Source organism: Carassius gibelio, chromosome B3 (assembly GCF_023724105.1).
Source record: "Carassius gibelio isolate Cgi1373 ecotype wild population from Czech Republic chromosome B3, carGib1.2-hapl.c, whole genome shotgun sequence".
NCBI classification, from domain to species: domain Eukaryota; kingdom Metazoa; phylum Chordata; class Actinopteri; order Cypriniformes; family Cyprinidae; genus Carassius; species Carassius gibelio.
Window position 1 is genome coordinate 2,440,656 of NC_068398.1, and position 13,997 is coordinate 2,454,652.

At 40.1% G+C, this 13,997-nt stretch overlaps 1 protein-coding gene across 8 annotated transcripts in view; it reads left to right on the forward strand.

Moving 5' to 3' along the window:
- Positions 1–13,997, forward strand: part of LOC127952144 (NACHT, LRR and PYD domains-containing protein 12) — a 91,100-nt gene that overhangs the window by 12,253 nt on the left and 64,850 nt on the right. The gene's annotated exons all lie outside the window — the stretch shown is intronic.

Below are 13,997 nucleotides of genomic sequence, written 5' to 3' on the forward strand. Positions count from 1 at the left end.
AAAAAAATTCCTTGTAAAAGCCCATAATGTTAATTTCAGCTGCTTAGCCAGTGACCTCGCTACGATGCCGGTGAAATAAAAAGCCCACCAGGCCCTAATGATAACGATGAAGAAGAAGATTTATATTCTTCGTTAGTTTTTATTGGCAGTTGGCTAACAAGCTGAGTGATGCGCGATGCATTACCGTCCACCACCCCGAACAGTAATAGAGCTTTTGTTTCATTTTCTTTTTTGCAGCTCCAGTCTGAAAGACTGAGAGGAAATGAAACAAAGTTGAAGTTATTTATTTTTTTTTTAACTAAAAGATTCTGGGCTTTTGACAAAACATTCGGGGCTTAAGCCCCATTAAACAACCCACCCGCCCACCCTGCTCCGCCCCTGCCGAGCACCAAATGTAATAAAAGCACATTTGTGACTCATTTAATGATGAAGTCGTTAATTAATCACTGCTGTGAACTGATGACAGTATGAATAATCAAGAATTTGACAGGACGGGGGCTATAGGCCTGAAGGTTATTAAGTTCAGTCTGTCCTATTGGTTTGAGTTGAGGTATCCTTTGCCAAGTGTACGCCTAATACTTCCAGAATTACCTGCCATACTTCCATTCTGTATAAATTTCAGATGAAATCTTCATTTGCTGGCCCTTTATTTGCTAGACATCCCTATATGATGTAGTGTACAATTCTTATTGGATAAACTACTACACCACCCCATGTGCCAATGCAAGGACTGCATTGAAAGATAGAGGTGAAATAAGTTCACAGTTATTGTGGCTGCGGTGTGTCATGTGACACACATTACGCATCTGTCACAGTGTCTGGTCTGTGTTTCCCTGGGTGTCCACTAGTGGTCTCACTTCCCCATAGTCACCCCACTGCAGGCACTACATTTCCCACAAGCCTTTGTCTGATTCATCACTGTTAATTGCGCACCTGTTAATTGCACTCAGCTGTTCCCACTTTCATCGTTTTCACCTGTCCATATATACCTGGTTTGTTTCTATCTGTTTTATGGAGTCCTTGTTTTATGTCACCCTGTTTTCTCGTGTTCCCTAGTGTTTTTCTTGTTTTTCGGACTGCTCTTCTGTTCTTGACCTTTTGCCTGTTGGATTTTGATTTTTTGATTACCCTATTAAAACACTGCTACTGGATCTCTGTTTGTGTGTTTATTCGTTACAGAAGGATTCCATCATGCCCAGATCCAGTGGTGTGGGATTTCGTATCCGTTCCCCAGCAACCATGGAGGAGCGGAGGGGGAGGCTCTTGAACCTAACCACCCTCCATCAAAAGGGGAGTGAGGTGGGTGGTTTAGCTCTGATTTTTTTGAAAGATGGCAGTAGGGCTGGGATCTAATGATGAGGCACTGAAGGACCTATTTAATGCCTGCCTGGATGACCCTGTGCCTGAGTGGGAGATGAAGTGGCTGGTGATCCTGGACTTTTGGGGGTTCACCAGGTACCTACACCATGGTCCTCAATGGGATACCCTAGCCACACCTGTCCCTCCAGACACGATGGCCGACTCTAGGCCTGTGTCTCCAGACAAGATGGCCACCAGCCCAGCGCGACTGCACAAGAGGGTCACCAGCCCAGCATCACAGCACAAGATGGCAGCCACAGGAGACTTTCCAGAGTCGCGTCAGGTCCCCGTGGTCCCTCCAGAGTCGCGTCAGGTCCCCGTGGTCCCTCCAGAGTCGCGTCAGGTCCCCGTGGTCCCTCCAGAGTCGCGTCAGGTCCCCGTGGTCCCTCCAGAGTCGCGTCAGGTCCCCGTGGTCCCTCCAGAGTCGCGTCAGGTCCCCGTGGTCCCTCCAGAGTCGCGTCAGGTCCCCGTGGTCCCTCCAGAGTCAGGTCAGGTCCCCAGGACAGATCCCCAGAGTCTAGTCAAATCACCATTGACCGTCCTGAGTCAGGTCAAGTCACCATTAACACCCATGAGTCAAGCAAAACCACAGTTAGACCTCATGAGTCAAGTCAAGTCACTCTTGTTCTCCGTGAGCAAAGTGTTGTGACACCTGGAGTTCATTTTCTACTCAAAATGACCCATTTATACTCAAACACTATTCACTGATTGTTACCGTCATTGTGTATGGTGTACCATGTATTGAGGTCTCTGTGTTCATTTAGCTAATGATATGTTTGCAGGTGAACCACATGCTTTAATAGCAAGGTTGTTTACCTGTGCTACCTTATTAGTACTCGCAAAATCAAAGTTAAGTAAGGCTACTTATTGGTTTTTTTTTTCATTGCATTATTATGTAACATTACATGAGTAACATTGACATTTTTTTACAATTATTTAATTTATAATAGGCCGAACTTGACCACCCCCAACAATCTTTCCCAGATATGTCACCGTAGCTCATCTGAATTTGCATTTCTCTATTTAATTTAAAATCATTACCATCACTGTGTAGTGGGATTACCCCTTAAATAATAGTCTGTGTGGCCCCTTTAAAAATGGCGCACTGATTGCATAAGGTGGGTGGATACGTCAGGTAATCACGTAGCTATATAGTGAGATGTAGTTTCTTGATGAAGAACAACTAATAATTTAGCAGTGTATGAAGTGGAGATGGTTGCAATTTTAATTGCATTACGGTGGGGGGAAAAATCTAAAATAGGCAAAATCATAATATGCACAGACTCCGCTTCAGTTCTTGATAGTTTAATGTCTTTGAATTCCAAAAGTCGACAAGATATACTGTATAAAATCCTTTAATGGATCACACGAATAACATAGTTACATTTTCATGGGTCCCAGCACATATAGGAGTGGAAGGGAATGAAAAAGTGGACAAGGTTGCAAAGAATGCTTTAAAGAAGGGAAGTCTAGAAATGAAAATAAGAGTCAGTAAAGCAGAAATGAAATCAATAATCTGGGAAAAAAAATTACAAAAAGTGTCAAGAATTGTAGGATAATGAGGACAAAGGGAGACATCTATACCATATCCAGAAGAGTATTAAGGTAAATAAGGTAGGAAGTGGAGACAGGAAAGAGGAAACTGTACTAACAAGACTAAGGCTGGGACAATATGCTCTAAATAAAACATTCAAAATGATAGGGAAACATCAGAAGGGATTGTGTGAGGAGTGCCAGGAAGAGGAATCGGTGGAGCATGTAATTCTATATTGTAGGAAATATCAAAGGGAGAGGATGATAATGGATAATAAACTGAAGGAATTAGGGGTACATAATCTCACTTTAAATACAATATTAAAAATGAATGTTAGAGCACAGGTGAGAGAGTTGTTGGATTTTTTTAAGGGATACTGGGCTATATTATAGGGTATAATGGAAAAAGGGTAAAGGTAATTTATTGTTTTGTCTCCCTAAGTTAGTATAGAATTTTGTGATGCAAACCTACTGACTGGTCCACACTCTGGAACAGAAGGTGGTGGTAATGCACCATTAAGATGGATGCCAACCGCTGTTAAATAAAGAAGAAAAAGAAGAAGTTTCTTGAATGTGACCTGGGGCCTGTTTCACAAAGGAGGTTAAGTGGAAACTCTGAGTATGGTAACCCTGAAATGAGGCAAACTCTAGGTTTTCTGTTTCAGAATGGGAAGTTTGTTAAACCCGAGAAAACAGGGTAAGTGAAGCCTATTTCTGAAAGAGACCTAACTTATACTGTGAGTCAGTTACCATACTAGCTTACTCTATGAACCTAACCTGGTCAGGAGCAGGTTTTCTTCAGTAAACCCAGAGTTTTTTTCGGTCTCCTCCCTTTTTTAAACACTTCATTCATGCTGGAGTCAAGTCAAGTCAAGTCACCTTTATTTATATATCGCTTTAAACAAAATACATTGTGTCAAAGCAACTGAACAACATTCATTAGGAAAACAGTGTGTCAATAATGCAAAATGATAGTTAAAGGCAGTTCATCATTGAATTCAGTGATGTCATCTCTGTTCAGTTAAATAGTGTCTGTGCATTTATTTGCAATCAAGTCAACGATATCGCTGTAGATTAAGTGACCCCAACGAAGCAAGCCAGAGGAGACAGCGGCAAGCAACCGAAACTCCAGCAGTGACAGAATGGAGAAAGAAACCTTGGGAGAAACCAGGCTCAGTTAGGGGCCAGTTCTCCTCTGACCAGACGAAACCAGTAGTTCAATTCCAGGCTGCAGCAAAGTCAGATTGTGCAGAAGAATCATCTGTTTCCTGTGGTCTTGTCCTGGTGGTCCTCTGAGACAAGGTCTTTACAGGGGATCTGTATCTGGGGCTCTAGTTGTCCTGGTCTCCGCTGTCTTTCAGGGATGTAGAGGTCCTTTCTAGGTGCTGATCCACCATCTGGTCTGGATACGTACTGGATCCGGGCGACTGCAGTGATCCTCTGATCTGGACACAGACTGGATCTGGTGGCTACGGTGACCTCGGAATAAGAGAGAAACAGGCAAATATTAGCGTAGATGCCATTCTTCTAATAATGTAGCAAGTACATAGGGTGTTATGGGAAGTGTTTCCGGTTCCGGTTTACCTAATTAATGCAGCCTAAAAATCCTTTAACGGATTTGGATATTAAAAGCATATTAGTATGTTATGTGTAAGCCAGGTTAAAGAGATGGGTCTTTAATCTAGATTTAAACTGCAAGAGTGTGTCTGCCTCCCGAACAATGTTAGGTAGGTTATTTCAGAGTTTAGGCGCCAAATAGGAAAAGGACCTGCCGCCCGCAGTTGATTTTGATATTCTAGGTATTATCAAATTGCCTGAGTTTTGAGAACGTAGCGGACGTAGAGGGTTATAATGTAAAAGAAGCTCATTCAAATACTGAGGTGCTAAACCATTCAGGGCTTTATAAGTAATAAGCAATATTTAAAAATATATACGATGTTTGATAGGGAGCCAGTGCAGTGTTGACAGGACCGGGCTAATATGGTCATACTTCCTGGTTTTAGTAAGAACTCTTGCTGCTGTAATTTGGACTAGCTGTAGTTTGTTTACTAAGCATGCAGAACAACCACCCAATAAAGCATTACAATAATCTAACCTTGAGATCATAAATGCATGGATTAACACTTCTGCATTTGACATTGAGAGCATAGGTCATAATTTAGATATGTTTTTGAGATGGAAAAATGAAGTTTTACAAATGCTAGAAACGTGGCTTTCTAAGGAAAGATTGTGATCAAATAGCACACCAAGGTTCCTAACTGATGACGAAGAATTGACAGAGCAACCATCAAGTCTTAGACAGTGTTCTAGGTTATTACAAGCAGAGATTTTAGGTCCTATAATTAACACCTCTGTTTTTTTTCCAGAATTTAGCAGTAAGAAATTAATCGTCATCCAGTTTTTTTATATCGACTATGCATTTCATTAGTTTTCAAATTGGTGTGTTTCACCGGGCCGCGAAGAAATATAGAGCTGAGTATCATCAGCATAACAGTGAAAGCTAACATCATGTTTCCTGATGAGATCTCCCAAGGGTAACATAAAGCGTGAAGAGCAGCGGCCCTAGTACTGAGCCCTGGGTGGACGAAGGGTGGACACAGGAGGAACTGACAGGACACGGATGACAGATGGTGGTAGGTAGTGATGTGACATTTGAACCGAGGCGTCGGAGCTTGTGTCGAGAAAAGAGAGGCGTGCCAGATGAAGCCGCGATTCGAGGCTTGTATTGATGACATGGAAATCACGTGACTGATGACAAACGAGGCCTCTCTTTGTGTGGACACGTCATTGGTTCGGTCTGAGTGTCGGTTTCAGATAAAGGGGGTTCAAAACTCAGGAGGTGTTGTCAGGAGTAGATGAATCAGTTGTAGTAGAGTCAGAGAATCAGAGTTAGGTAGTTGTGTCGTCATCGTTATGGTGTCATTTATTTGTTAGGGCTGTATATTATATCAGGTTATAGTATATTGCTATTATTAAAGTAGTTTTATTATAGTATTTTTATATTAATTAGATAAGATTTTTTGGATTTTTTTTTTTTTTTTTTTGGATTTGGACTGGACTGCTTTTTGATTTGGATTGCCCTTTTGGATTTGTTTGCTTTTTGTGACCTCTTCCTTTTTCCTTGTAATGGAGCCAGCAACAAAGAGGAATCCTCTGTCTGGGAGTTTTTTGAAATGGTGGGTCAATTCAATTCAAGTTTATTTGTATAGCGCTTTTTACAAAAAAAATCGTTACAAAGCAACTTTACAGAAAATTATGTTTCTACAATATTTAGTAGTAGCTAGTAGTTTGTGCACATTTGACAGGATTTTAGAAAAAAAATAAAGACGTAGTCAGCTAGACGATGAACTATTAATTAAGTTATTATATGATGCAGTCACACATTTAGCAATAATTGTTAGTTCTGTTTGTTGATTCAGGGTTAGCATCATCTGAGGTCCTCTGAGGGTCAGCATCATCTCTTCTCAGGTGTTCAGGATCCAGACTGGAGCTTGTTTAAATCCTAGTTACCACGGGATGTAAATCCCGTGGCGAAACATAGAAACAAAATACAGACATCATTAGCATAGCTGCTGATCCAACAAAGTAAAATTAGTTTAACCCAAGCTAATGAATAAAAAAAGCACCTTTGATCAGATGCAACTACACTCACAATTAAAAAGATGCATTATTCGAATGCTTGGCGAAAGAGATGTTTTTAATCTAGATTTAAACAGAGAGAGTGTGTCTGAACCCCGCACCTTATCAGGAAGGCTATTCCAGAGTTTGGGAGCCAAATGTGAGAAAGCTCTACCTCCTTTAGTGGACTTTGCTATCCTAGGAACGACCAAAAGTCCAGCGTTTTGTGACCTTAGGGTGCGTGATGGGTTGTAACGTGGTAGAAGGCTAGTTAGGTACGCTGGAGCTAAACCATTTAGGGCCTTATAGGTAAGTAATGATAATTTGTAATTGATACGGAACTTAATAGGTAGCCAGTGCAGAGACTGTAAAATTGGGGTAATATGATCATATTTTCTTGACCTGGTAAGGACTCTAGCTGCTGCATTTTGGACGACCTGTAGCTTGTTTATTGACGAAGCAGGACAACCACCTAGAAGTGCATTACAATAGTCCAGTCTAGAGGTCATGAATGCATGAACTAGTGTAACCCCTCTCACCCGGGTCCTCTCTGACGCTCCTCGCACTCGCTCCGAGCGGGGCTCGAACCCGGGTCTTCCGGCATGGGAGGCAGACGCACTAACAAGGAGGCTAAATGGCTACAGCCACTAGCGTCTGTCGCTAGTGCGTCTCTTGAGATCGGGGAGTGAGGTTTACCTGCACAGTACTACTCGCTGGCCTCCGTTACACTCACCCCCTAAACCTCACTCCCATCCGGGTCACGGCACCAATGTAACCCCTCTCACCCGGGTCCTCTCTGACGCTCCTCGCACTCGCTCCGAGCGGGGCTCGAACCCGGGTCTTCCGGCATGGGAGGCGGACGCACTAACAAGGAGGCTAAATGGCTACAGCCACTAGCGTCTGTCGCTAGTGCGTCTCTTGAGATCGGGGAGTGAGGTTTACCTGCACAGTACTACTCGCTGGCCTCCGTTACACTAGCTTTTCTGCATCAGAAACAGATAACATGTTTCGTAGCTTGGCAATGTTTCTAAGATGGAAGAATGCAGTTTTTGTAACATTGGAAATATGATTTTCAAAAGACAAATTGCTGTCTAATATAACACCCAGATTTCTGACTGTAGAGGAAGTAACAGTACATCCGTCTAGTTGCAGATTGTAATCTACAAGATTCTGTGTAGTGTTTTTTGGTCCAATAATTAGTATCTCTGTCTTATCCGAATTTAATTGGAGAAAATTGTGTGTCATCCAATCTTTTACATTTTTAACACACTCTGTTAGCTTAGATAATTGGGAAGTTTCATCTGGTCTCGTTGAGATATATAGCTGAGTATCATCAGCATAACAGTGGAAGCTAATTCCGTATTTTCTAATAATATTACCAAGGGGCAACATATATATTGATAATAGAAGGGGACCTAGGACGGATCCTTGTGGCACTCCATATTTTACTGATGATAAATGAGATGACTCCCCATTTAAGTAAACAAAATGGTAGCGATCGGACAGGTAGGATCTAAACCATCTTAGAGCCTGCCCTTGAATACCTGTATAGTTTTGTAATCGATCTATGAGTATGTCATGATCTATGGTGTCGAACGCAGCAATAAGATCAAGTAAGACTAGAAATGAGATGCAGCCTTGGTCTGACGCAAGGAGCAGGTCATTTGTAATTTTAACAAGTGCAGTTTGTGCTATGGTGGGGCCTGAAACCTGACTGAAATTCTTCATACAGATCATTTTTATGTAGGAAGGTGCTCAATTGAGCAGACACAACTTTTTCAAAAATTTTAGACATAAATGGAAGATTTGAAATAGGCCTATAATTTGCCAGTACACTAGGATCTAGTTTTGGTTTCTTAATAAGAGGCTTGATAACCGCCAGCTTGAATGGTTTTGGGACGTGTCCTAAAGATAACGACGAGTTTATGATATTGAGAAGCGGTTCTTCGGCTACAGGTAACAGCTCTTTCAGTAATTTAATTCAATTCAATTCAATTCAAGTTTATTTGTATAGCGCTTTTTACAAAATAAATCGTTACAAAGCAACTTTACAGAAAATTATGTTTCTACAATATTTAGTAGTAGCTAGTAGTTTGTGCACATTTGACAGGATCAGGGGCGGACTTTACCATTAGGCAAAGGTCGGCAATTGCCTTGGGCCCCGAGCTACCTAGGGGCCCCCAAAATGCCCCATTAACTTGCTTAAATATTTATTTATTTTTTACTTCGTGCAAAATATATATTTCTAAAACTCCATTTGCGAAAAATGGCATCAAATCATTAGTGTCGCAGACAGGAGGCCCCCCCCCACCTCACTACATTGGACTATTCCATTATTTCACTTACTGCGCATCTGCGAAAGTGACAAGGCTGTAATGCGCCAAAAAACTGACGAAGAAGAAGTGATTGACAGTGATAGACATTGTGTACAGAGAGAGAGTGTTGACAGTAAAAATGAAGCGAAGCTACCCAAGCGGTGCTGAAAAAAGGAAGAAACAGGAGGAAAGCAAAAAGTTTTTTGCAAAATTGATGAGTAATGAGTACTAGCAGTCACTAGCCGCATTTCCACTGTCGGCCCAGTGCGAGCCAGGGCTTAAAAGAGGCCGTTTGTTTGCATGCTTTGTTATATATTCAAATTCAAAATCATCGATGTTTAAACTATAGAATTGATTTAATTTATCAGGACTCAAAATTAATCACACATAAATACACTTATTTCTATTTTATTTATTTATTTTTAACGCTTATGAAAATAGCCGGCTTATTCAGTCGAGTCTGTTTCTGTTTATTAGCCACAGTATAGCCGTCACATTTAGAATGAATGATAATATCTCTATTTTTATAAAAGCTCCCGAACAAAAACATTATTAGGCTATATTCTTTTATGATAGGCAACGTGAGATAAATTCTCGAGACGAGGCTTTTGAAAGATAATATAAGTTACTTAATACACGATTGTGATAGAGAATAAGAAGCTGACGTCTGATTTCTTCAAGCGGTCATATTTTACCATGTTTACTATGGTAACATGTTTAGCGTGCATATCTTTTTCATCGCTTATAAATATTTCTGCCTTGTATGGTGATTATCCACATTGGATCAAGTTATTTCAAACACTCGCTGCTGACTGAAAGAGAGTTTTGAGCTCAACTTATTTAAAAAAAAAGTGTTTAATGCTGGTGTTAAAGCTGTTATCTTTCTGAAATGATCCTCGGCGCAGACTCGCTATTTTTATAAAAGCTCCAAAACAAAAATCATTATTATATTTTGATGATATGCAACGTGGAGCTAAACTCTTGAAACGAGACGTCAGATAAAATGTTACTTAATAAATACACAATTGTGATAGAGAATAAGAAGCTGACGTCTGATTTCTCCAAGCGGTCATATTTAACATGTTTACTGTGTAACCTTAATGTTTAGCGTGCATAGTCTTTTACATCGCTTATAAATATTTCTGCCTTGATTAGGGATTATAATCCACATCGGATCAAGTTATTTCAAACACTTGCTGCTAACTAAGACTGAGTTTTGAGCTTAATTTATTTTAAAAAGTCTTTAATGCTGGTGTTAAAGCTGTTATCTTTCTGAAATGATCCGCGCTGACGCTCTCCAGACGCTGAGAAACTCCGCCTTTGTTCATAACTCCTCCTCTAGCCCCAGCTGGCCCGCTTTGGCCCAAGGTTTTCGTCGGGCCAAAAAACCCTGGCCGTTGGCCCCGAGGAAGCCCCATCGAGGCACGATCAAGCCCCGGAAGTGACAGTGGAAAAACGCGACTGGCCCTGGCACGCACTAGCACGGTAGTGGAAACATGGCTATTCTGACCAATTTGTTACACTTGAACTTGAAGATGACCAAGCACTCTGGCCAAAACATCTCACTGACAAAGAACGCTGCTTAATAGTGCAGAGAGGCCCAGTTCAAAGCAAGGATAGAATTTATCCTTTTTATTTTTCTTCTTTTTTTCTTACAGATACAACTCCAGATGTCTATACATCATTGCTGTGTGAAGACTGCTGAAGAGAAGTAACAAGTAGGGCTTTTTTTAAAAAAATAACAAAAGGAGGGAAACGAGATGTAGAGGGCCCCATGTCTGTGTTTGCCTTGGGCCCCAAAATGTCTAAATCCGCCCCTGGACAGGATTTTAGAAAAAAAAAAAAATAAATAATAATAATAATACAAGACGTAGTCAGCTAGACGATGAACTATCAATATTATTAATTAAGTTATTATATGATTCAGTGACACATTTAGCAATAATTGTTAGTTCTGTTTGTTGATTCAAGGTTAGCATCATCTGAGGTCCTCTGAGGGTCAGCATCATCTCTTCTCAGGTGTTCTGGATCCAGACTGGAGCTTGTTTAAATCCTAGTTACCACGGGATGTAAATCCCGTGGCGAAACATAGAAACAAAATACAGACATCATTAGCATAGCTGCTGATCCAACAAAGTAAAATTAGTTTAACCCAAGTTAATGAATAAAAATGCACCTTTGAACAGATGCAACTACACTCACAATTAAAAAGATACATTATTCGAATGCTTGGCGAAAGAGATGTGTTTTTAATCTAGATTTAAACAGAGAGAGTTTGTCTGAACCCCGAACATTATAAGGAAGGCTATTCCAGAGTTTGGGAGCCAAATGTGAGAAAGCTCTACCTCCTTTAGTGGATTTTGCTATCCTAGGAACGACCAAAAGTCCAGCGTTTTGTGACCTTAGGGTGCGTGATGGGTTGTAACGTGGTAGAAGGCTAGTTAGGTACGCTGGAGCTAAACCATTTAGGGCCTTATAGGTAAGTAATGATAATTTGTAATTGATACGGAACTTAATAGGTAGCCAGTGCAGAGACTGTAAAATTGGGGTAATATGATCATATTTTCTTGACCTGGTAAGGACTCTAGCTGCTGCATTTTGGACGACCTGTAGCTTGTTTATTGACGAAGCAGGACAACCACCTAGAAGTGCATTACAATAGTCCAGTCTAGAGGTCATGAATGCATGAACTAGCTTTTCTGCATCAGAAACAGATAACATGTTTCGTAGCTTGGCAATGTTTCTAAGATGGAAGAATGCAGTTTTTGTAACATTGGAAATATGATTTTCAAAAGACAAATTGCTGTCTAATATAACACCCAGATTTCTGACTGTAGAGGAAGTAACAGTACATCCGTCTAGTTGCAGATTGTAATCTACAAGATTCTGTGTAGTGTTTTTTGGTCCAATAATTAGTATCTCTGTCTTATCCGAATTTAATTGGAGAAAATTGTGTGTCATCCAATCTTTTACATTTTTAACACACTCTGTTAGCTTAGATAATTGGGAAGTTTCATCTGGTCTCGTTGAGATATATAGCTGAGTATCATCAGCATAACAGTGGAAGCTAATTCCGTATTTTCTAATAATATTACCAAGGGGCAACATATATATTGAAAATAGAAGGGGACCTAGGACGGATCCTTGTCGCACTCCATATTTTACTGATGATAAATGAGATGACTCCCCATTTAAGTAAACAAAATGGTAGCGATCGGACAGGTAGGATCTAAACCATCTTAGAGCCTGCCCTTGAATACCTGTATAGTTTTGTAATCGATCTATGAGTATGTCATGATCTATGGTGTCGAACGCAGCACTAAGATCAAGTAAGACTAGAAATGAGATGCAGCCTTGGTCTGACGCAAGGAGCAGGTCATTTGTAATTTTAACAAGTGCAGTTTCTGTGCTATGGTGGGGCCTGAAACCTGACTGAAATTCTTCATACAGATCATTTTTATGCAGGAAGGTGCTCAATTGAGCAGACACAACTTTCTCTTAAATTTTAGACATAAATGGAAGATTTGAAATAGGCCTATAATTTGCCAGTACACTAGGATCTAGTTTTGGTTTCTTAATAAGAGGCTTGATAACCGCCAGCTTGAATGGTTTTGGGACGTGTCCTAAAGTTAACGACGAGTTTATGATATTGAGAAGCGGTTCTTCGGCTACAGGTAACAGCTCTTTCAGTAATTTAGAGGGTACAGGATCTAATAAACATGTTGTTGGTTTAGATACAGTGATAAGTTTATTTAGCTCTTCCTGTCCTATGGTTGTAAAGCACTGCAGTTTATCTTTGGGTGCGATGGATGAAACTGAAGTGTTAGACGCTGTAGAATCTACATTCGCTATTGTATTTCTAATGTTATCTATTTTATCAGTGAAGAAATTCATAAAGTCATTACTATTTAACGTTGGTGGAATATTTGAATCAGGTGGCGTCTGGTAATTTGCTAACTTAGCCACTGTGCTAAATAAAAACCTTGGATTGTTTTGGTTATTTTCAATGAGTTTGTGTATATGCTCTGCCCTAGCAGTTTTTAGAGCCTGTCTATAGCTGGACATACTGTTTTTCCATGCAATTCTAAAAACTTCTAAGTTAGTTTTTCTCCATTTGCGTTCAAGACTACGAGTTAATTTCTTGAGAGAGTGAGTATTACTGTTATAACATGGTATAGTACGTTTTTCTCTAACTTTTTTCAATTTGATTGGGGCAACAGCTTCTAATGTATTAGAGAAAATAGTGCCCATGTTGTCAGTAATTTCGTCTAATTCGTGTGTATTTTTGGGTATAATTAGCAGTTGAGATAGATCAGGCAGGTTATTTGCGAATCTTTCTTTGGTGGCTGGAACAATAGTTCTGCCCAGACGGTAACGCTGCGACATATAGTTAATATCAGTTATACGCAGCATGCGCGATACAAGGAAATGGTCTATAATATCTTCACTTTGAGATACAATATCTATAGCAGTAAGATCGATTCCATGAGATATAATTAAAGCCAGTGTATGATTAAAACGATGAGTGGGCCCGGTGACATTTTGCTTGACTCCAAAGGAGTTTATTAGGTCAGTAAACGCAAGTCCTAATGTATCATTTGCATTATCAACGTGAATATTAAAATCTCCCATGATTAGCGCCTTATCAACTGTAACTAGAAGGTCTGAGAGGAAATCTGCAAATTCTTTTAGGAATTCTGTATACGGCCCTGGTGGTCTATACACAGTAGCCAGAGCAAGAGATACATTAGATTTCTTTTGCATGTCTGACAGAGTAACATTTAGCAGAAGTATTTCAAAAGAGTTAAACCTGTATCCTGTTTTCTGGGTAACATTGAGAATATCACTATATATTGTTGCAACACCCCCGCCACGACCAGTCTGACGGGGCTCATGCTTATAACAGTAGTTTGGTGGAGTAGACTCATTTAGACCAAAATAATCATTTGGTTTTAGCCAGGTTTCAGTCAAGCAGAGTAAATCAAAACTATTATCTGTGATCATTTCATTTACAATTACTGCTTTTGGTGCGAGTGATCTAATATTTATGAGCCCAAACTTTAAAAATTGTTTTTGTTCATTTACTTTACATTTTTCTGGTTTAATTACGATAAGATTTTTTCTAGATCCTACATTATATTTATATTTTGACCTCACTATTCGGGGAACAGA